A 26489-nucleotide genomic window follows, 5' to 3' on the forward strand; every position below is an offset into this window, starting at 1 on the left:
TTACGCTTGGGAGCGTCTCTTAATTTTAAAAGCTCCTCGGGTGTATCCACTGAGCTATCAGATTTAGGAACGATGGTCATTTATGTTTTTCTCCCTGCCTCAGGTATTGGGATGGGACAGGACTTAAGAATTTGGGAGTCATTGGCTTTTCTGTGACCAAATCCATTAAAACTCTAAACCAATTAAGCCTCTGAGAAAAATTTCACAGCACAGGAAATGCTTCTGAAGTGAAATATTAATAAGATTAAGAGAAAGGGAATACTCCTGGGTCCCACAGTAATGAGCGAATGTCTGCATTCCTAGTAGTCTGGAGTAGGTAGCAGGACTCCAAAGAGGGAATGATTCTGTGTACGGGGAAGCCACAGAAAGCCTCAGATTCTCAAGCTTCAGTGTGGCTCTGTAAAAGCAAAATGATACAGAAATACGAAAACAACACGCAGATACTAGGAAGAGGATGCCAAAATCTGAAGGAGGGATGTGGGCGGGTGCCTACATCTTCCCCAAAACTTAGGCACTGTGAAGACTCCGCAAGAATTTAACCACAACCCAGGAGCAAGAAGGGAAGACCATAAATTTAATTGGGATTTTGAACCTCATAGACAGGGAATTCAAAATTTTTAAAACTCCGTAGAATAAAAGTACATTGCCTGTACATTTCAGTTTGGGAATTTTCTGCCTGAGATAGTATGTACAAAATAGGTGTCCCAACAGAAGTATGTGCATGCACAGAGTAGAGTTTTGAGAGAGAATTTTTCAGGAAGGAAATTTTCAGGAGGGCCTGTTTGGGAGCCTAGTGGGAGGACATTGCAAAAAGGAGGAGTATCGTGTCCAATAAAAAGTGTGATACATAAAGCTTTTTGTTTTTCTAGTTTTTTGTTTCCTTGTGTTTTGATTAGGCTAGAAGGCGATTAGGAAGAATAGTGACAGAATGCAGATCTGTAGACAATAAAACACATGGTATGTATGGTAAATGAGACCTGGAAGCTCAACTTTTTCTTGTAGGCAATGGGAGAAATGTTATCAAGCTTCCATTTTAGAAAGACTACTTGAGGAGGGCCGGGCACAGTGGCTCACGCCTGTAATCCCAGCACTTTGGGAGGCCGAGGCGGTCGGATCACGAGGTCAGGAGATCGAGACCATCTGGGCTAACAAGGTGAAACCTCGTCAATACTAAAAATACAAATATTAGCCGGGCGTGGTGACGGCGCCTGTAGTCCCAGCTACTCAGGAGGTTGAGACAGGAGAATGGTGTGAACCTGGGAGGCGGAGCTTGTAGTGAGCTGAGATTGGGCCACTGCACTCCAGCTTGGGTGACAGAGCGAGATTCCGTCAAAAAAAAAAAAGTGGAGAAAAAAAGATGTGGAGAAATAGGAACACTTTTACATTTTGCACTGTTGGTGGGACTGTAAACTAGTTCAACCATTGTGGAAAACGGTGTGGGGATTCCTCAAGCATCTAGAACTAGAAATATCATTTGACCTAGCCATCCCATTGCTGGGGATATACCCAAAGGATTATAAGTCATGCTGCTATACAGACACATGCACATGTATGTTTATTGTGGCACTATTTACAATAGCAAAGACTTGGAATCAACCCAAATGTCCATCAGTGACAGACTGGATTAAGAAAATGTGGCACATATACACCATGGAATACTATGCAGCCATAAAAAAGGATGAGTTCGTGTCCTTTGTAGGGACATGGATACAGCTGGAAACCATCATTCTCAGCAAACTGTTGCAAGAACAGAAAACCAAATACAGCATGTTCTCACTCATAGGTGGGAATTGAACAATGAGATCACTTGGACACAGGAAGGGGAACATCACACACCGGGTCCTATTGTGGTGGGGCGGGGGGGCGGGAGGGACAGATTAGGAGATATACCTAATGTAAATGACGAGTTAATGGTTGCAGCACACCAACATGGCACATGTATACATATGTAACAAACCTGCACGTTGTGCACATGTACCCTAGAACTTAAAGTATAATAAAATAAAAAAAAGAAAATGCAAAAAAAAAAAAAAAAAGAAAGAAAGATTACTTGAGGAGAATGAGTTGGAGGTGTTTGTAAGACTCAAAGCAGGGAGTGCATTTAGGAGATTCTTGCAAGCTAAATAATGTCTATACTAATACAAAGAGTGGTAGCTGAAGAGAAAGACAGGATTAAAGATATTTAGGTGACAGAATCAAAAGGGAATTAGTGACTAATAAATGGGCCTGATGAGGGAGAGGGAGGAATTGAAAATGATATTAGAGATACTAGTTTATAAGATAAATATCATTAATCAGATTAGGAATAACAAGTAACAAATTAGTAGGTGAGAAAAGAGGTAGTGATTTATTTCTGAACATGACCATGTTGTTCATGAAGTATCTGTAGGACATCCTGTTAACCAGGTTTTCTTAGGCTTTGCGCTATGGATATTTTGGGCCAGATCATTCTTTGCTGAAGATGGATGGATGTTTAATAGCATTTCTGGCTTCTACAAACTAGATGCCAATAGCTCCCCCCACCTCTCCAGCAAAACTATCCCTGGTTGAAAACCACTCCTATACACTGGTATCTATGGGAATATGAAGTCAAAGCAGAAAATTTTCAGGAAGAAGGTATACTCAACAGCATCAAGAAAACAAGCGAGGTAAGGTAATGGCCAAGAAGCAGGCCTTGGATTTGGTAAATTGGATGCCCATAACAAGAATAATTTCTGTGGAATGGTAGGAAGGGGAAGAAGCCAGAGGAAGATATGTTCAGCAGTAAAAGGAGGTGGCATGGTGTGTAAACTGTGCTTTCAAGAAACTTGGCTGAGAAGGAAGGCTAGAGCTAGAACCCTACGTAGAAGGGGATATGGAAATAATCATAGGGAAATGTGAATATGTTGATAGGTAATGTGAAAGACTCAAACAGAATACCTCCAGTTTATCTTAAAATTGTTCACCTATTCATCAGTCAATCATCAGGTATTTAACACCTCATTGCAGCTCTCATTGCAGAGGATAAAGCAGTAAACAGACAAAGCCCCTGGCTTCAAGGAGCCAACAGCTCTGGTGGAAAATAAAGACCATGAACAAGTAAACAAATAAAGAAGAGCATTACAGCCTCACCCCTGTAATCCTAGCACTTTGGGAGGCCAAGATGGGAGGATCGCTTGAGCCCAGGAGCTGGAGACCAGCCTGGTCAACATAGCGAGATCCCATCTCTATTTATTATATATTAATTGTTTCAACTAATAATGAAATATAAATTAAAAAGTGTTACAGATTGTGGTAACAAAAACAAGAGAAGACAAGATAGCGAGGAAGCCACTTTGGATAGGACAGACAGGACAGGACTCTCTGAGGAAGTGATACCTGAGATGAGACCTGGATGATGAAAGCAAATCACTCATGTGAAGAGCTGGGGCACACGCATTTCAGGCAGAGGGGACCATGGACCCTACAGTGGGAAAGGGGTTGGTCTGAGAACCATAGAAAGGCCGGTGTAAGCCAGGTTGTACGAGTGAAGGATGAATGGTGGGAAAAGAGACTGGGAATGAAGGCAGGGGCCAGATGATAGAGAGCCTGGTCAATAATTTATTTTTTATTCAAAGAACATACGAAGCTATTAAAAGATTTGAAAGAGTAGAATGCCACGAAGGTATTAGTTCTGACTGGAAATTTGTTTATGGATGTCAAAAGTATTTGTTGTGCTTATTGAGCCACTTACTATGGATGAGGCACCGTGCTAAGCACTTTGATGAACTATCTAGTTGTTCCCTTGAAACAATTTTATGAGGCAGAAGCTATTACTCCCAATTTTTTTTTTTTTTTTTTTTTGGTTCCCAAGTTTTATTCAAGAACTCATACAAAATATTCTGGATAAATGAAATGTAATCCTCATCTTTCTCCTCTTCTTCGTCCTGGTTAATCTGGAAGTAACATAATTCATAACTCTCTTTGCTGTTAGCAACCACGCGCAACCAGTCACGTAGATTATTCTTCTTCAAATGTTTTTTGGTGAGATATTTCAAATGCCTTTTGGAGAAAGCACCTCAGATGTCACGGTGATCTTGTTCTTGCTCCTTTCGATGGTCACCACCCCTCCACCAAGGTTCCCAGCTTTTCCATTTACTTTGATCCTTTCTTGCAAAAACTGCTCAAAATTGGCAACATCCATGATTCCATCTTCTACAGGGTGGGTGCAATCAAGAGTGAACTTCAGAACCTGCTTCTTTTTTTTGCCCCCTTCGCCACAAGCTTTTTCACAGGAGCCATGGCCACAGCCGAGTTAGAAAGTATTACTCCCATTTTTAAATGAGGAGACTGACTGAAGCAGATGAGCTAGCTTCTCACCAAACTTATTAGCTACTTGGGTATACAGCTAAGCTATATTTTCCACCACTGTTGCACCTGGATGGAGCTACGTAGCCAGTTCTCATCAAGGGACTGTGAATGGAAGTGATAAGTGTTACCTCCAGATCAAGATAGCGAAAAACACTGGTTCCATCTTCACCTTCTCTCCCTGTATTCACCAGCTAGATGCCAGAAAACCTAAGGTCATGGATTGAAAGTGGTGGTGATAGGGAGTTGGGGGGGTGGGGTCTCTGCATGACTGACCACAGGTGCTGAGCCACCTTGCTGACCTAAACTGGAATCAAAGCAAGAAATAAGATTTTATTGTGTTAAAACACATGCACGCACTCAAAATTGCTATGTACTGTCTCCTCCATAAAATCAGTAATACCGGTGTAATCTCTTTTCTGTAGGATATATTAAAATGTGTACCTGCCTCCCCTATATACAGTATGATATTTTGAGGCTTTATGATTTGGAAACTTAGATAATTTAATACATAAGTGTGAGAATGCAAGTAAAAGAGAAAAAACCAAGATCTTTAGTAAGGAAGTGGGAATGATTTCTGATTGGTTAAAGATGAAATGATGCCCATGGATAACTGATAATGTGTGGCACTCATCTTCCTTTATAAGATCACCATCTAAAAAAACAGCTTTTCTTCACACATGCTCTCTTTAAATATCTGACACCATGATCCTCATTACTACGTTTTTCTTTCTCTAACATTCTCTCCAATATTCTAAACTTACACATGTCATGTCATCCCATTCTGTACCTATAGAAATGTGTGTCCTATAGGAATACCTCTATAATTGCATGTCCTGAATTCAGAAACTTTTCTAAAAAAAATTTCTAGACTGTAAACTCTGTGAGGACATGGTCGTGTCTGTGTTTGCCTGGTGTTACTTACTTAGTCTCTGGCAGGGTGTTTTTGATATAGTAGGTGTTCAACAAATATTTGTTGAATGAACAGATTCATGTATAAATGAATGGATGATATGATGGCCCTCAGATAAATAATAAACTTCATTAATTCAATAATAAATGAAATATGAAATTGCTAATAGAAATTTATTTATGGGAAGTTATAAGAAAATTCTTAAAATCTCCCCTGATGTTAGAATAATGCCAAATGCACGACTTTATTTATACTAATATTCTAAATAAAAACAACATGGTTATATTTTGTTTGGTGTCCTATCAAGAAACTATTTTAGCAAATGACAAATGTGTGGGGTGTTTTTTCTTCTTATTTAGTGAGGAAAAGTCCAGCTACTTCATTATACAAAGCAGAGCAGAAAATTGCCTTAGAAATACTGAGGAATTATCTCTGAAAAGTTACCTTGGAAACTCTGAGATTGGCCCCAGTGGTCTAGGGAGAGGTATGGTACCAATTTTTTTGTGATTTAAGTGTTACAAGAAAAGCTACACAACCCCTTAAGGGAAATGCCGAAACCTGACCTATGACAGTAATTCTGAAAGCAGCTGTTCACCTTAGGAAGTGGCTGTAATCATAAACCAAAAAAATCTAATCACAAAGCTTTAACCCTAGAATCCTAAACATAGAGTACAACTAAGCTTAGTCCAAACAGAATCATCTTCCCTCAAAGAACCTTTGTGGATTTTCCTCTCGTTGCAGGATAGTTGTCAAGGGCCCATGAGATTACACAGTGCTAACTTTAAGTAAGACTCCATCAAGGCGTCAAAAAGCAATAACAAAGGCAAACTAGATCATCATACTCCAGTATGTCATTAGAAAATATTTAATAACCCCCACACTCTTTGGGGTGTGTATGTCCCTGAGATGCTCGGTTAATTCTGGAGCAGAGCAAAGAGAAGCATCCCAAGGAAGATGCTTGACCGCCAACTCAATACAGCAGGTAGGGGCTCAAAGTCAAATTGCTGTATCTGAAGTAACAATCCCAGCAAACCCTGAAAAGGAGGTGGCTGTGGCAATATATTGGAAATCCGCTGGTAGTTCTTGCTTTACTGTTAAGGATCTGTGGGTAGAGGATTAGACAGTTTCCTGAAGAAAAATGCAGGGAAGAAAGTAGTAATTCTGGGACCTTATCAGTAATTAAAATAGCTCAATGTATTCTCATATTCTCCTTTTAATCTGGGCTACATCTAAACCCATGTCTCCCTTTTTAATTATATTTCTTCTTTTTTTTCATGATGAATGTCACCAAAGATTTATCCAATTTGATTGTATTTTTAAAGAATGAACTTTTATCTTGATTAATTCATTCTATTGTATTTTTTCTGTTTCACTTATTTCTGTTCATTTTTTGTTCATATTTTTATTCTATTTCCTTTGGCTTTATTCTGTTGTTCTAATTTATTGAGATGAACATTAATCAATTAATCTTCAGCTTCTATTCCTTTCTTTTCTTCTCTCTCTCTCTCTCTCTTTCTTTCTTTCTTTCTATTTTTTGACAGAGTCTCCCTCTGTTGTCCAGGCTGGAGTGCAGTGCAGTGGTGCGATCTCAGCTCACTGCAAGCTCCAGAATTCAAGCAATTCTCTTACCTCAGCCTCCCAAGTAGCTGGGTTACAGGTGCCCACCACCAAGCCTGGCCAATTTTTTTTGTATTTTTAGTAGAAACAGGGTTTCACCATGTTGGCCAGGCTGGTTTCGAACTCCTGACCTCAAGTGATCTGCCCCCACCCCTCCCTTTGGCCTTCCAAACTGCTAGGATTACAGGTGTGAGCCACCATGCCCGGCCTTCTATTCATTTCTTAAGTAAGCATGTAAGGCTATAAATTTTCCCCCAAAGAAACACTTTCATTGTATACCTTAAGTATTGATGTATAGTATTTTCTTTATCATTTAGTTCTAAGTGTTTTTTTAAGTTTTGATTTTTTCTTTGATTTGTGAGTCATTTTTTAATTCCAAAGTATGTAAAATTTAAAAAATTATCTTTTTGTTATTAACTTTTTTTTTTTTGAGACAGAGTCTCACTCCATCACAATTCTCCTGCCTCAGCCTCCCCAGTAGCTGGGACTAAAGGTGCGCACCACCACACCCAGCTAATTTTTTGTATTTTTAGTAGAGACAGGGATTCACCATGTTGGTGAGGCTGGTCTCAAACTCCTGGCCTAAGATGATCCACCTGCCTCGGCCTCCCAAAGTGCTGGGATTACAGGCACAAGCCACCATGCCCAGCCTGTTATTAACTTCTAACTCAATTGCATTGTCCTCAAGGAACATGTTCTACATAATACCTATTCTTTAATTTTTGTTTAGATTTGCTTCATGCCTTATATGATCATGTGTGCTTAAGAAAGCAATGCATCCTCTAAATGCTGGATACAGAATCTGGAAGTGTTAGACACCCCAACTTCTCAATACTGTCTTTTTTCTTGGTCTCCATGGCACTACCCTCCACTATTATTTCTGCCACCTCTCAGACTATTCCTTTTCTATTCCTTACACGGGCTTCTCTTCCTCTATTTTACCTGTAAGACCTCTAATCTTCAGACCTACCCTCATCTTTCCTATCTTCCTGCTTTTCACTCTCCTCTCTCGATTTCATTCACACTGTGACTGCAGTTTTCATCTATGTTATCATGGCTGACAAAACAGCCTAATCTAGACCTCTCTCCTGAGCCCCAGGAACATATTTGTAACTGCATACTGGATAGCCCCAACTTGCTGTTCTGTTTCAAAGTACAAGAGATTCACTCTTACCTGTATTCTTGATCTTACTAAGAAACCTTGCCACTCCCTCTTCCTTACCTCCCTCACTAATCTAGTGCCAAATCTTCTCAGGCTCCTGTCTCAAATCAGGCTTCTCCTCTGCATCTTCACTGCTATTCTTTCCATCCCAATGCCCATTCTGTCTTGCCTGAACATTGTTGCCAGGGTAATTTTTCTATAAATAGTGTTTTCTTGCTCTAAAAGCTTTACCAACTCTATTTTCAGCCCACAACATGAAATGTAAATGGGCCCCAACCTACTTTTCAGCATTATCTCTCAACCCCAAATCACCACTGCACACACTGAACCCCTGCAACACTGAGCTTCTCACAGATCCCCAAACTGCTTGAGATGTTTATGTCTCTGGGTCTTTGGACATCGTTCTACCTGGAAACTTGGAATGTTATTGTGTCTCTATCCTCACTCACACCCTTAACCCACACACAGGACAGCAAATGTGTATGCACACATGCATACACACAAATATACATTTATCTGAAAAATTCTACTCATGTGCAAGCAAGATTAGAATATGTAAAAAAAAAAAAAACTAAAAAAAAAGTTTGTTATTCTGCAGATGCTGACAATTGGTGATTAATGAAATTTTAGTTGGAGACAAATAGGCGGGTAGGAGAAAGGCAGGAAACAGGAAATAACATGTCAGCAAATAGTCCCCTACTCTTCATCATTTCTCTGTTGACTTGTTAGGAAATTTTCTTAATGCCACCATAAAATATCATGTTCAATTCCACTACTTCTCAGACACCTAGCTGCTCAGGCATTTGGCTAATTGGATGAATCTATATAGCTGACTCTATATCCCAATTCACCTTCATGTTATTTTCCCCTGGGATTGGTCACCTGGTAATCCTGATCCCAGGCTTGTCTTCCTAGTAATTATGTTGTTTGTATTCTCTTATAATTATCTCCTGTTGAGTTTTCCTGAAGTTTATATTTATTTCTAAACCTATAATATGTGGACATAAAGAAATATTTTATTTTCATAGGCTCATGTATGGTGTATATTTATATAAGAACATTTACAAGATATTTATTAATAGGAAGAAAATTTCTGGGTTTTTGTTCCATTTTCTGCCAGATGAAAATGACCCTTCCCCCACCAGTGTCTGTCCATGTGAGTATGGCTTTATGTGATTTTCATACATAAAGTGAGCTAATTCTTTACATTTCTGTGGGTGGCCAAGAGTAAGATTCAATGTCATTTCACAGATCAGGATTAAAAGAAGATTTTAGGCTGGGACAGTGGCTCATGACTATAATCCCAACACTTTGGGAAGCCGAGGCAGGCGGATCACCTGAGGTCAGGAGTTTGAGACCAGCCTGGCCAATATGGTAAAACCCTGTCTGTACTAAAAAATACAAAAACTAGCCTGGTGTGGTAGTGTGTGCCTGTAATCCCAGCTACTTAGGAGGCTGAGGCAGGAGAGCCGCTTGAATCCAGAAGGCGGGCGTTGCAGTGAGCTGAGATCATGCCACTGCACTCCAGCCTGGGTGACAGAGGAAGACTCTGTCTCAAAAACCAAAAAATAAAAATAAAAATAAAAAATATAGGAAGATTTTAAAACTTCGCTATCAGCCAAATAAACCTTAACAGCAGGGGAAAAAAAAGGTTGAAAATAATATACTTTATAATACAGTGTCTTTTCTTGTCTCCAGTTTGTGCTATAAGTTATCTTCAAGGTATAAGCAAATGAAGAGTATCAATGTATATAATTTTTGGATATATAGTAAACCCATGTAAACAATGTAAAACCATATTGTATATGTGTTAACATTCAGGGCTTTAAAAAATATATGCTATGTACAAACCTGAAAATATTTGTCTGATTCATGGACAAATCACTCAAACAAACCATTTGCAGTCTTCATTTATTTATGCATTCAGCTCTCAGTTGTGGGCAGGTACAGAATGGCCATATAATCCAATACTGTAATACAAAATGAAAAGTGATGTAATAGATGTTGTAATTTTATAGAATATCAGTCAACTCTAAAGCCCCCATTGGAGGTGTGGAATAATGGGGAAAGGCTTCTATTCTTAACATGCTTAAGGTTGTGTTTTAGATGAATAAGACATACACGTACACATATATACATCAAAACAAGTAATTCATAATTTTTGTTGCAAATCTATTACTCCTCTTACCAGAAAACTATATTTTCACATAAGAATTTGTCAGATCTCAAAAGCAAGATTGGAAATCATAGTGATCATTGTATATTTTAATATAGAATGAAAATAAATTTGACTTTGAGGTATAGTTGAAATGGAAATAAATCAGATATGAAATTAGATTGAATAAGTTCGAAGTGGTAATGAAAATAAGCCTTGTATGTATAAATTCAATAAAAGTATTTGTCTCCATACAGGCATAGCCAACATAGGTAGGAAGATTTTACAAAGGTATTATGGGGACAAGAGTTACTTTATTTTAAAGGCGAATCTGCCATGTAACTTCTAATTAACCCTGAGTTTGGGAATGCTTCCAAAATGGCTAGCTGATGTATTACTCTTTATGTAGAAACATCTACTTATTGTAGGTTTCCTCCAAAACAATGCTTGTCGTCACAGAAATCACAGGCTGTGACGCCCAAAACTGGCTTCCAGAGCACGTATGCTTTCTTCTCAAAATATAAGCCCTGGGTCTGGGGCTTAAAGTACAGAGATCTACCTATCTTGCGTATGCCCAAAACCACACTTCTGTCCGTAAGTTCCCCATAAGAAATTACCCAAAACTAACCAAGCGGATTTGTCCACCTCCTTCTTTAGTTTTTCATCTTCTTTGGCATTTAGGAGTTGCTTTGCCCTCTCAAGGAACAAGTAGAATCTTTAAATTATTTGGTGATGTTCATATTTCTTATTATTAAAGCAAAGCACTAGAAATACCTGACCAGACTCTCAGAATTCCCAAAATACAAAAGCTTGAGCCCAGATAAATAGTTCTTGACAGAGTTATACTTACAAGGGTCACTGCCACACGGCAGTTCAATACAACTTGTTCAAACCACACTCCATGAGATACAGCTGAGGTAAATATTAAGGAATAAATGAACTAGAGTTGGTAATGCTGTTACTTTGGTTATTCGATTCACCCAAGCTAATACAATTCTAGGTATAAAAGCCATTTTAATTGGGTGTGGTGGTACATGCTAGTAGTCCCAGTTACTTGGGAGACTGAGGGGAGTATTGCTTGAGTCCAGGAGTTCTAGTCTGTAGTGCCTGAAGCCCACTGGATGTCTGCACTAAGTCTGGCATCAATATGATGACCCTTGTGAGCAGGGAACAATCAGGTTGCCTGAGGAGGAGTGAACTGGCCCAGGTTGGAAACCTCTGTCAAAACTCGCCTGCTGATCAGTAGTGGGATGGCGCCTGTGAACAGCCCCTGCACCCCAGCCTGGGCAACATAACGAGACCCTGTCTCAAAAATAAATTAATTAATTAAATTAAGTTTCTTAAAGTCAGCTAAGCCAAAATATAACTGGGTTGAGAAAATGTCAGCAAAACTAGAATAATAGTTAATGTTTACATGTTAAGTACCTATGATATGCCAGGCACAGTCCTAAGTACTTTAGAAATATTGTCACATTTAATCCTCCCAATAACCTGATGTGGTAGTTACTGTTAAGTCTCCAACTTACATGTAAGAAAACAGAAACTTAGGAAAGTTAAACAAGTCACTCAATCTTACAAATGTGATCAATGGAGGAGCACAAGTGTCCAGAATCCTTACTCTTTCCCATTTTGCTGTTCTGCCTCTAACATATTGAACACAGCAACTGAAATTTGAACTAGGTATTGAAAGTTGAGTATGATTTTTCTGGTAGAGGAAAGGGAAAGGATGCTTTTCTCTGGCTGGAGGAGAGTGAGGAGCTGGTAAACAGTCACAGAAGTGGGAGGGATTTTCTTCCAAGAGGAGCAAATACATGGTGCCTTGTGCATACAATGTGACAGTGCTGGAAGACGAGACTGGAAGGGATATTTGGGTCTAGTTTGCTAGGGCTCTTCTGCACTTAGGAATTTTGACTTGATCCTGAAGGCACTGGCTAATCAATGAAGGCTTGCATTTGGAGAATGAGAACTCAGATGTCAGGGTGGAGGGTGGATTGGATGCATATTAAGGAATAGTTCCTAATAATCCAGACGAGAGGTGATGGTGAACTAAACTAAGGCAGGAACTATCAAAGTAATAAAGATACAGACCTTGGAGGGGTAAAAGAAGATATATTCTCCCCAGCTTCCCCAGGCACACAGGTGCAAGCGCTTCAATGGGCTGCTGGGTAAATGCAAAAGTGGTAAGTGGTCACCAAGGAATGCTGTCCTGAGTTTTTCCACATCAATAATTTTTCTTGCTGTGAGTTCTTTACCAATCCAGATGGGGCATCATCACTTGTTACTTCAGAGGAAAGAGTAATTGTAAAATTCATTAAGCTTCTGAATGAAGATGTGTAATGTCTTCCAAGAAAATAATTAAACCACCATGGGGCAAAGACTCTTATCTGTATAATTTAAAGTTATGAAGTGGGTCATTGCTTAGTGTCTCAAATCTCATTTACATATAGCTAATTCATAATCATACTCCATCTGGCTAAAATTAGTCACATTATTCTGTGAGCCAAGAAAAATATTTGTCTCATTTTAGAGGTTTTATTATACAATCAAATGTAGTCTAATGTACATCTGAATTCTTTGTTCTTCTTTTCTTCTAATATTTGCATCTCACTAAAATGAAAAGAAAATGTAGAATATACGGTATATTCAATAAAAGTTCTCAGCTGGGTATGGCGACTCATGCCTGTAATCCCAGCACTCTGGGAAACCATGGGCAGATAGCTTGAGCCCAGGAGTTGGAGACTAGCCTAGGCAACATGACGAAACCCCGTCTCCACAAATATATATATATAATATATATATTATATATAATATAATTATAATATATATCATATAAGTAATATATAATTAATATATTACACATGTCTATGTGTTATTCTATATATTATATAATGACCCCTTGTGAGCAGGGGACAATCAGGTTGCCTGAGGAGGAATGAACCAGCCCAGGTTGGAAACCTCTGTCAAAACTCCCATGCTGATCAGTAGTGGGATGGTTTATATTTATATTTTATATTATATAATGTAATATATATAATATATAATATATAATATATAAATACATAAATAATATATATAATATAGTTATATATAAAATATATGTGTTTTATATAGTTTTTCATATTTTCATATATATGAAAATTAGTCTGGTAGGAGGATCACCTGAGCCTGGGGAGGTCAAGGCTGCAGTGAGCTGTGATTGCGCCACTGCACTCCAGCTTGTATGACAAAGCAAGACCCTGTCTCAAAGTAATAATAATAATAAAAATAATTAAATTTCTCATTTCAAAGAGCACAGAGCCCATAATAAAAGAGGGTTAAAATGGAATATTCCTACTTAAAAGACAGGGAAACCAAACAGATGTGTGCCAGGCTACCATGTGTTGAGGTGACCAATTAAGACAACAAGCCAAACTGAAAATAACTATCAATTCATTGGTTGTGACAGTGCAGGCAAGAGTCAAAAGAGAAAGGCACTGGTTCCCTACTGTTTTTTCCCAATAGAACAGTGCCAGGCAATAGTCAAATGGAAGCACAGGTAAGGGAAATCATTTCCTTTCCGAGGAGCCCCAAACAAAAGATTCCTGCTTTTTATGGACTTATAGGGCCATGGAAAGAAAGGGGGAGAAGGGCTAGGAGTGAAAAGGTCTGGAGTCAAAATGGATAAAGCTGTCTCAGCCAAGGCCCACAATAACAAGGTCTCAGCTGAGGTGCCTGGGAAGTATCTCAAGAGAGGCCCCAGTCAAGAGGCTTCTGAATGGAGGTGCCTGAGCTGGAAATGCAGTTATGCATACTAGCACTGCAGCTCAAAGGAGCCTAAGTCCTCAACTGCAACTCCTTCCAGAAAACTACAATGCACTGGTGGTACAATAAGTTAGATGTGGGGAGAGCAGCTCCTCTTATGAGGCCTGCCATGCAACACCTTGTAATTGCCTATGGGAGGGCCTGAAATATCACACATGGGACTGAGTCCTGGACCCACGCTCCAAGAGTATCCATATCTGGTAATAAATAGAGGTGAATTCAGGTCCAGTATGCCAATCTGCCAAAAGCCATACATTGTGAATAAAGAGCGTAAGGGGATGTTTTGGTTTAATGTCAGGCAATTTCTAGGGGCACTGGCTATTTTGATTTTATATATCTGGGAAGCAAAGACCAAACATCAGACCCAGGGCTTGGGTACAGAAAAGAGAAATTGAAATTTTCTTTTTCATTTCCTAACTCTGCTGATTCCCTACCCATCAGACTTTGAAAAGAAAAATAAAGGAAAAAAGAATGGGGCTCTGAAAATATTTGACCTTCCTCAGTCCTGTCAGCATTCACTGTGTCAGTCTTCGCCACAGGAAAAGTAGGCAGTAGCACATGCTGTGTAATTTCAGAGCACTGGCAAGAGTCTCCCCCATCTGCCTTGGAGGCAACTCATAGCTCAGATATCTCTTAAACGTGTCCCCAGTTTTCATTCTTATCACCTCTCACTTAGATTATTGTAATAGACTTCTGATTACTATCCCTGCCTCTGGTTTATTTCTCCCATCAGAATATCTGGGAAGCAATAAGAGATACAGAACTGGAACTTTTGGAAGTTAGTTGTGTAGAGGGGGTAAATGAAACCCATTAGGAAGGAACAAGCTCTCCTAGACAGGGGTGTAGCCTTAAAAACATATTTGACCTTTTTTTTTTTTTTTTTTTCTGAGATAGTGTCTTGCTTTGTCACCTAGGTTATAGTACAGTAGTGCAATCATGGCTCGCAGCAGCCACAACCTCCCAGGCTCAAGCAATCCTCCCACTTCAGCCTCCTGAGTAACTGGGACTACAGGCATGCACCACCATGCCACGCTAACTTTAAAAAAAAAAAAATGTAGAGATGGATTCTCACTATGTTGCCCAGGCTGGTCTCAAACTCCTGGACTCAAGGAATTCTCCTACCTTGGCCTTCCAAAGTGCTAGGATTACAGGCTTGAGCCACCACTCCTGCCAAAAAACATTTCCCTACTAGTGAATGAGGGGCATACCCATTTGTTTATTTGTTCAAAAATTAATCATTGTGAATATTTATTACTATACTCTAGGCATTAAAATATTCTACCTAGAAAATAATGACGGCAACGAGGTGGGGTTTTCAGCAACGGTTTCATATACGAGATGACATGTGAGAGGGAAGAAGAAAGGAGAAAGGAAGAGGAAAGGAAATATGTGAGCATAAAGCATCCTGACATATTCAAAGTTTTGCAAGCATTTCTCTGTTTGGATATTGGGGATATCTTAATCCATTTTGTGCTGCTTCAACAGAGTATCAATAATAGTGGAGGACTTCAGCATCCTACTGACAGCACTAGACAGATCACTGAGCCAGAAAATCAACGAAGAAACTCTGGGCTTCAACTGGACTCTACACCAAATGGACCTAATGGACATCTAAAGAACATCCTATCCAACAACCATAGAATATGTGTTCTTCTCATCTCTACATGGAACATTTTCCCAAATTGACTATATGTTTGGCTACAAAGCAAGTATCAATTATTTTTTTTTAAAAAAAACCTAAATCATATCAAGTGTCTTCTTAGATCACAGTGGAATAAAATTTGAAATCAATACCAAGAGGAACTTTCAAAACTACACAAACTTGGAAGCTAAACCACTTGCTCCTGAATGACTTTTGGGTAAACAATTAAATTGAGGCAGAAATTTTTAAAAATCATCAAAAGAAATAAAAATAAAGACACAATATACCAAAACCTCTGGGATAGAAGAAAAGCAGTCTTAAGTGGAAAGTTTATAGCATTACATGCTTACATCAAAAGATAGATCACAAATTAATAACCTAATGTCACACCTCAAGGAAGTAGAAAAACAAGAACAATTCAAAACCAAAGCTAGTGGAAGAAAAAAAATAAAGATGACAGAGGAACTAACTGAGATCAAGACCAAAAATATGACACAAAAGATAAACAAAACAAAAAGTTGGTGTTTTGAAAGGATAAGTAAAATTGATAGACTTCTAGTTAAACAAGAAAAAACAAGAGAAGATTCAAATAAGTGTAACCAAAAATGTGAAAAGTGGTATTACAACTGGTAACGCAGAAATACAGAAGATCCTCATAGAGTACTATGAACACCTTTATATACACAAACTAGAAAACCTAGAGGAAATTGATATATTCCTGGAAACACACAACCCTCCAAGACTGAACCAGGAAGAAACAGAAATCCTGAACAGACCAACAATGAGTAATGAAATTGAATCAGTAATTTTAAAATTCTAACCAAAAAAAACCCCATCCAGGACCAGATGGATTCACAGCCGAATTCTACAAGATATAGAAAAAACCTATATGTCCAAAAACAAATAAATGGATAAAGAAAATGTGGTATATAGACACAATGGAATATTATTCAGCCATAAAAAAGAATGAAATCTTGTCATCTGTGATGACGGAGATGAAACTGGAGGACATCATGTTAAGTGAAATAAGCCAGACACAGAAAGAGAAATACTGCAGGTTCATATGTGAAATCTAAAAAAAAAAAAAAAATTGGTATAATAGAAACAGCAGAACAGTGGTTACCACATACTGGGGAGAGAAATGAGGAAGGGAGGATAAGAGAGGTTGGCCAATGGATATAAAGTTATGATTAGATAGGAGGAACAAATTCTGATCATCTATTGCACAATAGGGTGAATACAATTAATAGTAAAATATCACATATTATAAAATAGCTAGAAGAGGGGCTTTTGAATGATCTCACCACAAAGAAATGATAAATACAAAAGGTGATACATTAACTACTCTAATTGGATCATTCTACAACATAAATAGGTATTGAAACATCAAAATAAACCTTATAAATATGTACAATAACAATATGTCAATTAAAACAATAAATTTAAATTTTTTAATAAAATAAAGAGGTGTGTGTGTGTGTGTGTGAACAAAAGCTCAAAGGCCAGGATTTTTGTCTGATATTCGGAATATGGTGCAACACATACTGTGACATATTCAGTAAATATTTCTTGGTGATTCAATGCAAAATAGTGGGTCAAATGTCATTTCTAAGTTTTCTCATGAGAATCTCAGTGACTTTGTAGGTTCTTGAATCTGTATAAAATGAAAACTTTTGACACCTCAAGCTGTTGTTATAACCCAAGACTCATGCATCATGCACTTGACTCACTCCCTCTTGTCTATAGGTTACATGCACCGGGATGATAATTCCCAATGATGAACTTGCAGGGAATGCAGGTCAAGAGAGAACTTCAGGATATTTCCATTTCTGATTGCATGTTAACATTACTAAGTGTGGCTTATTTAACCTCAAAAGCCCTAAACTATAAAAGGATATTTTTTGTTATTTTTTTAATTCAATCAAAAAATATTACAATGTAACCTCAAAAAATATTTATAATGTGCCAATCACTGTGCTGGGTGATGGAGAAATAGCAGTGAATAAGATAGACATAGTCTCAACATTTCAGTCTAGTGAGGGATACAGACAAAAACACTCATAAACCGTATTGTAATCAGAGCTATGAGGGAGGAAGCAGAGTAGTCTGAGAGCATGAGGAGAGGGTACTAAACACATATGGGAGAAAGGGGAAGTCTTCCTAGAGGAAGGGATGTTTAAGCAGAAACAATGAAAGACTAGTAGGAGCTAGCCAAGTGAAAAGGAGAGGTAAGAAACTGCAAGCAGAAGGAAGAGCGTGAACCAAAGCCAAGAGGCAAGAGAGAAAAAGAAAATGGAAAATGTTCGGAATAGCTGGAACATAGAATATATGAGAAGACTGGAGAAGAGAAAATTGTAGCAGAAATCAGAAATAAGATCATTGTAAACTATGCCAAGGAATTGAGAGCAGTGGGACACTAAAGAAAGATTTTAAGGAGGCAAGTGACAAGGAGGCAAGATTTCAATTTAGAAATGTGTTATCATAATCTAAGCCTGAAAAGACAATGACCTATGCTAAGTAAGTAACAGTAACAGTAAAAAGAAATGAACTAATAAATGAACTAAATAAAATGATATTTAGGAGGTAGAATGAATAGGAATTGGTGAAAAACATGGGGTGAGGAGAAAAAGAATTCAAATTATCTAGCTTGGCAATTGGGTGATTTACTGAGATACAAAACAGTTGAAAGAGCAATTTGGAAAAGAGGGTAGAATAGTTGGGTTTAGTTTTAGGTGTGTTGTGTTTGAAGTGCCAGTGGATCCTCCAAGTGAAGATGTCAACAGGACAAATATAACTAAGAAAAATCCATGAATCCCATATATAAACTTGGGAGTCCTAGCAGCCACTGAGGATATAGCAGAACACAGTGGTGGTTGAATCAATAATATGAAAGGAAATCAGTTGTATAGATATTTTTTATTGTCCTGCTGTGGGCTTGAGTTAAAATACTTTTCTGATATCCTAGCCTTACTTGCTAAATGAGGACCTCCCAAAACCTGGTGTTTATTAGGAAGCAAGTCCTATCTGCCAAGCTCTTCTAGACACTTTTCATTCCAGGCAGTTCATTATATCACTGAGTCCTCGCTGTAATCGCCAAACTGGGCTACATTTGAAAAAAGTGACTTAGAGTGATAATGAAGGTTACCTTGTTTTTCAGAAACAACAGCACCTAGCTTTTTAAGTGTTTAAAATAGGGTAATGTCCAAACCTCTCCTTTCTTTGCAGCTGCCACAGACACATAAATAGTCCCATGAACTCCCTTCTCTAATGCTAATTCATCAATGCAAAAAAATTAGGCATTCTTCCAGTAAAGAAGAGCCCAGCCCAGACTAGTATGGTGGCAAGCCCTTGCCTAAACGTAAGTTAGGTTGACCATAAAACGTTAGTGGGATTCCTTCAACACCAACTCCTCTACATCCTCCTGCTCCCCCTTCCATTTTTAGGGAACATTACAGTGTTTTTCTAGTTTGGCAGTAAATCTCTCTGTGTCTCAGTTTTGACTAAATAGTAACCACTGATGTTGGGCTGATATTAAACTAAATAGAGACAATATTCTTTCATGTAAGCCTCACAACAATGCTATGAGAGGATACTGGAGCTTAGAGAGGTTAAATAGTGTTCCCAAGGTCACAGAGCCAACACTCTAACAACAATGCTACCCTGGCTCCTATTTTTTATCTTTTACTTGTGTCAGTGACAATACTTACCTCAACAATAACTAACTTGTGTGAAGTATTCACTATGCCCTAGGAATTCAATGAAAACAGTTGACCACTTGACCAGGATTTTAGCATTTAATCCTCCCAACAGTTTTATCCCCATTTTTTCTTTTTCTTTTCTTTTTTTTTTTTTTTTTTTTGAGACAGGGTCTCATTTTGTCACCCAAGCTGGGGTGCAATGGCACAAACATGGATAACTGCAGCCTCAACCTCCCAGGCTCAAGTGATCCTCTTGCATCAGCTCCCACAAATAGCTGGGACTACAGGCACAAGCCACCACGCCTGGCTAACTTTTTTTTTTTTTTTTTGTAGAGATGGGGATTCATCATGTTACCCAGGTTGGCCTCAAACTCCTGAGCTCAAGCAATCTGCCAACCTTGGCCTCCCAAAGCACTAGGATTACAGGCATGAGCCACTGCACCCAGCCAATTGTCCCCATTTTTAAGAGAAGGAAACTGAAGCCTAGAGAAGTTGTCACCTGCTCAATGAACACAAGTGACAAGTGGCAGAACCAGGATTTGAATATGAAAAGTCTAACTTCAGAGACTTCACTGTAATCACCACACGTCGGCCTAGGTGACCTCTAAGGACCCTCTTCCCTTACTCACCCCGGCCATCTATACAAAGATTCCGTGATTTGTTCTTATAACAAGGCGGCTTATCACACTTTATTTCACATAAGATATACTGCTAAAATTATGGCTTTGAATTATATATTGACTCTATAATATTAGGATATTTAAGTTTAGAAACTTTATATTCAACTTGGTTTAACAAGTTCTTTGGCCTGAGCATTGGAAGTAGCTCAGGAGGAAGGGGCAGGTAAAACATTACAGGTTGGCTCAGAACCAAAATGAGGCAGAAAGGTTTATTTTTCAACCCTAAAGGTACAGGAAAAGGACTGAGTCACCCCACTCTCCCCAGCTAGATTCTGGAAGAATCTAGCACCTTTCCATACAGTAGAAGCTTCCTTTGCCAATGGCAGCCTCTGCTTCACCAAGCAGTATTCTATTGGCTCTTCTTTTGGCTCAAAGAAGCATAAGGCTGGCTAGATTTCCTTGTTAGTGCTCAGGAAGAATTCCAAACCCCAGATATATCGGGACAAAAAGAAAAAAAAGAAAGAAAAATATTTCACCTTTCTCTGGTTTTTTTTTTTTTTTTTTTAACTGAAAGAGGATTGGTAAAGGAAGTAACCATAATTTTTAAAAATACATTTTAAATAAATCCTGAGTATGGTACTCCCAAAAGTCTCTAGGCTAATGGGTTAGACTAGAAAATGAATACTTGGCCTCTTTTTTTGTACTTTCCCTCTAACTAGTTGTCTGAGAGGCCCCAATTCCCACAACAACTTTGAACGGCTCTTCAGCCCCACAATTCAGATCTAACGATTCTGATTCTGAATTCTTCTTTAGACCTTCCTTCTGTTTTTCCACATACTAAGTTGGCTCTGTTAATGCTATAAAGTAGTAGCATTCCTACTTTGTAATAGAAATGGAAAGGAAATCTGGCCATATTCAGGAGCTCCATGGTTATGAACCCATATTACAAAGTAGTAGCATTATCAGAGCCAACTTAGTATGTGGCAGAAAAGAGGGAATTCACTTTGAAACTTAAGTAACAGCCAACTGGCCGGGCGCGGTGGCTCAAGCCTGTAATCCCAGCACTTTGGGAGGCCGAGACGGGCGGATCACGAGGTCAGGAGATCGAGACCATCCTCGCTAACATGGTGAAACCCCGTCTCTACTAAAAATACAAAAAACTAGCCGGGCGTGGTGGCGGGCGCCTGTAGTCCCAGCTACTCGGAGGCTGAGGCAGGAGAATGGCGTGAACCTGGGAGGCGGAGCTTGCAGTGAGCCGAGATCGCGCCACTGCACTCCAGCCTGGGTGACACAGCGCGAGACTCCGTCTCAAAAAAAAAAAAAAAAAAGTAACAGCCAACTTGAAACAATGCAGTCTCTTTACTTCTTAGCACAGAAAAGTACTTAATGAAGATAAAATGTATCTGTCAACTACAATGCAACTTAGCTGCTGGCAAATACAAAGTAAAGAAAGACTTGGGCCGGGCAGTGGCTTGTGCCTGTAATCCCCGCAGTTTGGGAGGCCGACAGGGGCAGATCACGAGGTCAGGAGTTCGAGACCAGCCTGACCAACATAGTGAAACCCCTGTCTCTACTAAAAATACAAAAATTAGCTGGGTGTGGTGGCACGTGCCTGTAATCCCAGCTACTCAGGAGGCTGAGGCAGGAGAATTGCTTGAACCTAGGAGGCAGAGGTTGCAGTGAGCCAAGATTGCACCACTGTACTCTAGCCTAGGCGACAGGGCAAGACTCCATCTCAAAAAAAAGACTTGAAGAAGAAAGAAAAAAGGAAAGAGGTAAAGAAAGAAGGGAAACTGTTAATAAATTCTGTCTGTGGTAAAGAAAGAAGGGAAACTGTTAATAAATTCTGTCTGTGGTATATGTGCTTTTATGTTTCTCTCAATATTATCCTTAAATAGCCTATTTAATCCCCACCAGTGAACCTAAACTTTTATTTACTGGAGGAGTTTAGAGAGCCCTGAATTTCTGGTTTTGACAGGTCAGGTATTTTACATTCCCAGTGTAAGATTATCTGGTTCCTGTAAGAGAGTTAAGAGGAAATCAAGCTGTATGTTCATCCTAATTTTTTCTCTCTGTCCTACCCACCCTTGTGCCCAAATACCTTCCTCTTAGGCCCACACTCTAGTCCTGAGTTTACCAACAAAGTCTCAGCATCTCTACATATGGGAGGGCTGGGGCAGAATGCAAGAACAGGGAATAAATAATGGATGATTAGCTTGGCTGGTGACAGACTGTTGTAGCACTAGCAGAATCTGCAGGAGTTCAGATGCAATTTTGCAGATCTGAAAAGATCTCGGGTAAAAAAGAAGGGAAAGGAAATCTGGCCATATGCAGGAGCTCCATGATTCTGAACCCATATTCCATAGTTTTCACAGGGCAACCAGAGTGATCCCACACAATTCAAACATGTGTGGTAGTCAACAGTGTAATTTGAGGAACATGGAAATAGCCATCTGTTCAGAAAAGAGGTCTCTTGCTGGGTCTGAAATGCCCCTTTCACACATTAAACCTTGATGACATCCTAGTTTCAACATTAGGACACCAAAGGAACCACATTATACCATTCAGGTACTCAAATCCAAAGGGAATTGATGGAAAGGTTTTAGTGGGAGAGAGTGTTGTCAGCAAGATGGTGGAATAGGAAGATACAGGCCCTCCTTTCCTCACAGAGACACTGAGTTAACAATATACAGATCAGAATAACTCTGTGAGAACTCTAGAGACAGGTTGAGAAGCTACAGCACCCAGGTCATTGTAAACCAAGAAGGGATTCTGGCAAAATAGATAGACAATTTTGCAACATCTGGCGTGCCCATCTGTATCCTTTCCTCTATGTGGCATAAACCTGAGCAACTTCGGAGAAACCCCTTACTCCAAGGCTTCACCCTCAGGGATGGAAAAAGAAGAATGAGCCATGCATTGAATGTTCTGGCTTATCTGGGGGCTGCCCAAGGGATTCATTTCTGTCTCACCTAACAGAAATCAGTGCTGACAGGACCAGATCAAGCATTTGGAAGCCACTAAAAACAGAGGTGAGTAGCAGGTTAGAGTCGCAGTTCCACAGGCAGACACCAGAAGGAGTAAAAGATCAGAAAAGGTTTGAGAGGTCCTAGATCCTCCAGCAGAGCTGATTGGTGAAGGTCTTTCCCTGTATGAAACCAAAGACTGGGAAAGGTCTTCAAATGGCCAAGTTCTAGCAAAACATTTTAAGACATCCAAAGAAACAGAGAAATATGGCCCAATGTATCAAATAAAACTTCAGAAATCAATTCTGAAGAAATGTGATCTATGAGTTGCCTGAAAAGGAATTTAAAATAACTATCATAAAGATGCTACCAAAAGGATAACAAACACTATCATAAAGATACTATCTAAAAGATAACAAACACTGGACCGGGCGAACACTGATAGGCAACTAAGTAAAATCAGGGAAATGATGCACGAACAAAATGAGAATATCAACAAAGAGACAGAAATTATAAAAAAGAACCAAACAAATTCTGTAGCTGAAAAATATAATAACTGTACTAAAAAATAGTAGAAGGATCCAACAGCAGACTTGATCAGGCAAAATAAATAGCAAACTCAAAGACAGGTCATGTAAAGTCATTGAGTCAGAGGAGCAAGAAGAAAAAAAATGAAGAAAAGAGAAGACAGCCCAAGGGATTTACAAAACACTATCAAGAAGCCTAATACATGTATTATTAAAATCTCAGAAAAAGAATGAGAGAAAGGGACAGAGAGCTTATATGAAGAAATAATGGCTGAAAACTTCATAAATCTGAGGAAAAAGAAGAACATACAGATTCAAGAGCTCAAAGAACCCTAACCAGAATAAATCCAAAGAGAATCACACCAAAACACATTGTAATCAAACTCTAAAGTCAAAGACAAAGAGAGTAACTTGAAAGTATGAGAAAAGCAATTTGTCACATAAAAGGAAACTTCCATAAGATTATCAGTAGATTTATCAGCAGAAACTACAGGTTAGAAGGGAGTGGCATAAGATATTCAAAGTGATGAAAGAAAAAAAATGGTCAACCAAGAAAACCGTATCTGGCAAACTGTTCTAAAATTATGAAGAAATTAAGACTTCAAAATAAACAAAAGCTGAGGGAATTTATTACTACTAGACCTTCTCTACAAGAAATACTAAAGGGAGTCCTTAAAGTTGAAATGTAGAGAGCAACACAAAGCCCTATGAAAATAAAAGGTTCTCTAGTAAGGGTAGTATATAGACAAATATACAAACCTATAGTGTTATAATTTTTGTGCATGAAATATTAATGAAAGAAATATTTTAAAAATAGATCTGTGTTAATGAGTATACAACATATAAAGAAGTAATGTGTGACATCAGTAATATCTGGGGAGAGTAGGGCTGTAAAGGAGCAGAATTTTGTCCGCAATGAAGTTAAGCTGTTATCAATTTAAAGTAGAAGGCTATCACTGAGATGTCTTACGTAACTGCAATGGTAACCACAAAAAACTACAGAATATACACAGAAGAAAATGAGAAGTAAATCCAATCATTTTGCTACCAAAAAAATGAAACATAAAGGAAGACAATAACAGAGGAAATGAGGAAGAAAAAAGCTATAAGACATACACAAAACAATGAACAAAATGGCAATAACAACTCCTTCCCTATAGGTAATTACTTTAAATGTAAATGGGTTAAATTCCCCAATCAAGAAACAGAAATTGATTATATCAGTTTTTAAAAATAGGATCCAACTGCTATCTACAGGAGACTCACTTTAGATCTAAGGACATGCAGAGGTTGAGGGTGAAAGGATGAGAAAAGATATTCTCTGCAAATGATAATCAAAATAGAGCAACAGTGGCTATACTAATATCAGACCAAATAGACTTTAAATCAAAGACTGTTACAAGAGGCAAAGGAGCGCATTATGTAATGATAAAATGGTCAATTCACTAAGAAGATATAACTCACAAATATTTATGTACCAAACATCAGAGTTCCTAAACATATGAAGCAAAACTTGGCAGAATTAAAAGGAGAAAGGTCACTTTCATAATGAATAGAACAACCAAATAACATCAATAAGAGGACTTGAACAACACTATAGACCAATTGAACCTAACAGATATAAGCAGAACACTCCATCCAACAACAGTAGGATATAAATGCTTCTTGCATGCACGTGGAACATTCTCCAGCAGAGACTATATATCAGGCCACAGAACAAGTTTTAGCAAATTCAATAACATTGATATCACACAAAGAATGTTTTCAGTCAGGCATGGTGGCTCATACCTGTAATCCCAGTACTTTGGGAGGCTGAGAAAGGAGGATTGCTTGAGTCCAGGAGTTTAAAACCAGCCTGGGCAACATGGTGAAACCCTGTCTTTACCAAAAATACAAAAGTTAGCTGGGCATGGTGATACATGCCTCTAGTCCCTATAGTATATGACTATACTCAAGAGGCTAAGGCAGGAGGATCACTTGATCCTGGGAGGCAGAGGTTGCAGTGAGCTGAGATCTTCCCACTGCACTCCAGCCTGGGTGACACAGCAAGACCCAAAGAAAAAAAAAGGACATTCACATTGATAACTGTAAAAAAAAAAAAAACATAAATGTACAAATGCGTGGAAATTAAACAACACACTCTTAAACAACCAATGTGCCAAAAAAATAAATCAGAAGAGGAATTAGAAAACACCTTGAGAAAACTGCAAATGAAAACACAACATACAAAAACTTACAGGATGCAGTGAAAACAGTGCTAAGAGGGAAGTTGTATGGCAGACACATGTGACAGCAATAACTCAAGCATACCCTGAGAATGACCCTATGGTCTAGGAAGAATGTGTGTTCAGAGTTTCAAGCTAAGGAATTCAGGAGTGGCCAACCTGGAAATTCACTCCTTAACTATGAAGAACATCCAAACCCCTGGTCATCCCTTCGAATGTAGGCTGTACAGGGGATCAAGGTCCTTTGTTTTGGGTTAAATGGAGGTTGCCAAGTGGAGGTTGTTAAGTGGAGGTTGCTAAATGAAAATGTGGCATAACATGCATGCTTTTTACAAATGGGACTGGTTTGCCTGTCTAGCTCACTGGTCCTGGACCACCATGTATGTAAGTCCCCAACAAACCCTATGTCTTGTTTGCTGTCTCTAGTCTTTTCTTCAACCTCTGTGAATCAATATGAATCAATGGAATCAATATGGGTCCAGCACAACAGAAGTTTATAGCTGTAAATGTGTATATTAAAAAAGAATAAAGATCTCAAATCAACAATCTAACTTTACACTTCAGAAACTAGAAAAAGAAGAACTAAACCCAAAGCTATGACAAGGAACAAATAATATGATTAGAGCAGAGGTAAACAAAGTAAATAGAGAAACAATAGGAAAAATCAATACAACTAAGAATTCGCATTTGAAAAGATAAACAAAATGGACAGGCCATTAGCTAGATTTACTCAAAAAAAAAAAAAGAGAAGACTCATATAACAAAATTTTTGAAAGGGGGTACATTACAACCAATATGACAGAAATGAAAGGAATTATAAGATAATACTATGAACAA

General features: G+C 38.6%; 1 long non-coding RNA gene and 1 pseudogene across 1 annotated transcript in view; both read right to left on the reverse strand.

Moving 5' to 3' along the window:
* Positions 1-2536: 2536 nt before the first annotated feature.
* Positions 2537-4260, reverse strand: LOC112628403 (annotated as a pseudogene).
* A 5658-nt stretch (positions 4261-9918) lies between these two features.
* LOC112629421 overlaps positions 9919-26489 on the reverse strand; it is a 34700-nt gene continuing 18129 nt past the window's right edge. The window contains exon 3 of the long non-coding RNA XR_003120592.1: positions 9919-12454. This is a non-coding gene — a long non-coding RNA (uncharacterized LOC112629421). The remainder of the gene's footprint in view (positions 12455-26489) is intronic.

The sequence above is a fragment of the Theropithecus gelada genome, chromosome 7b (genome assembly GCF_003255815.1).
Source record: "Theropithecus gelada isolate Dixy chromosome 7b, Tgel_1.0, whole genome shotgun sequence".
NCBI lineage: Eukaryota > Metazoa > Chordata > Mammalia > Primates > Cercopithecidae > Theropithecus > Theropithecus gelada.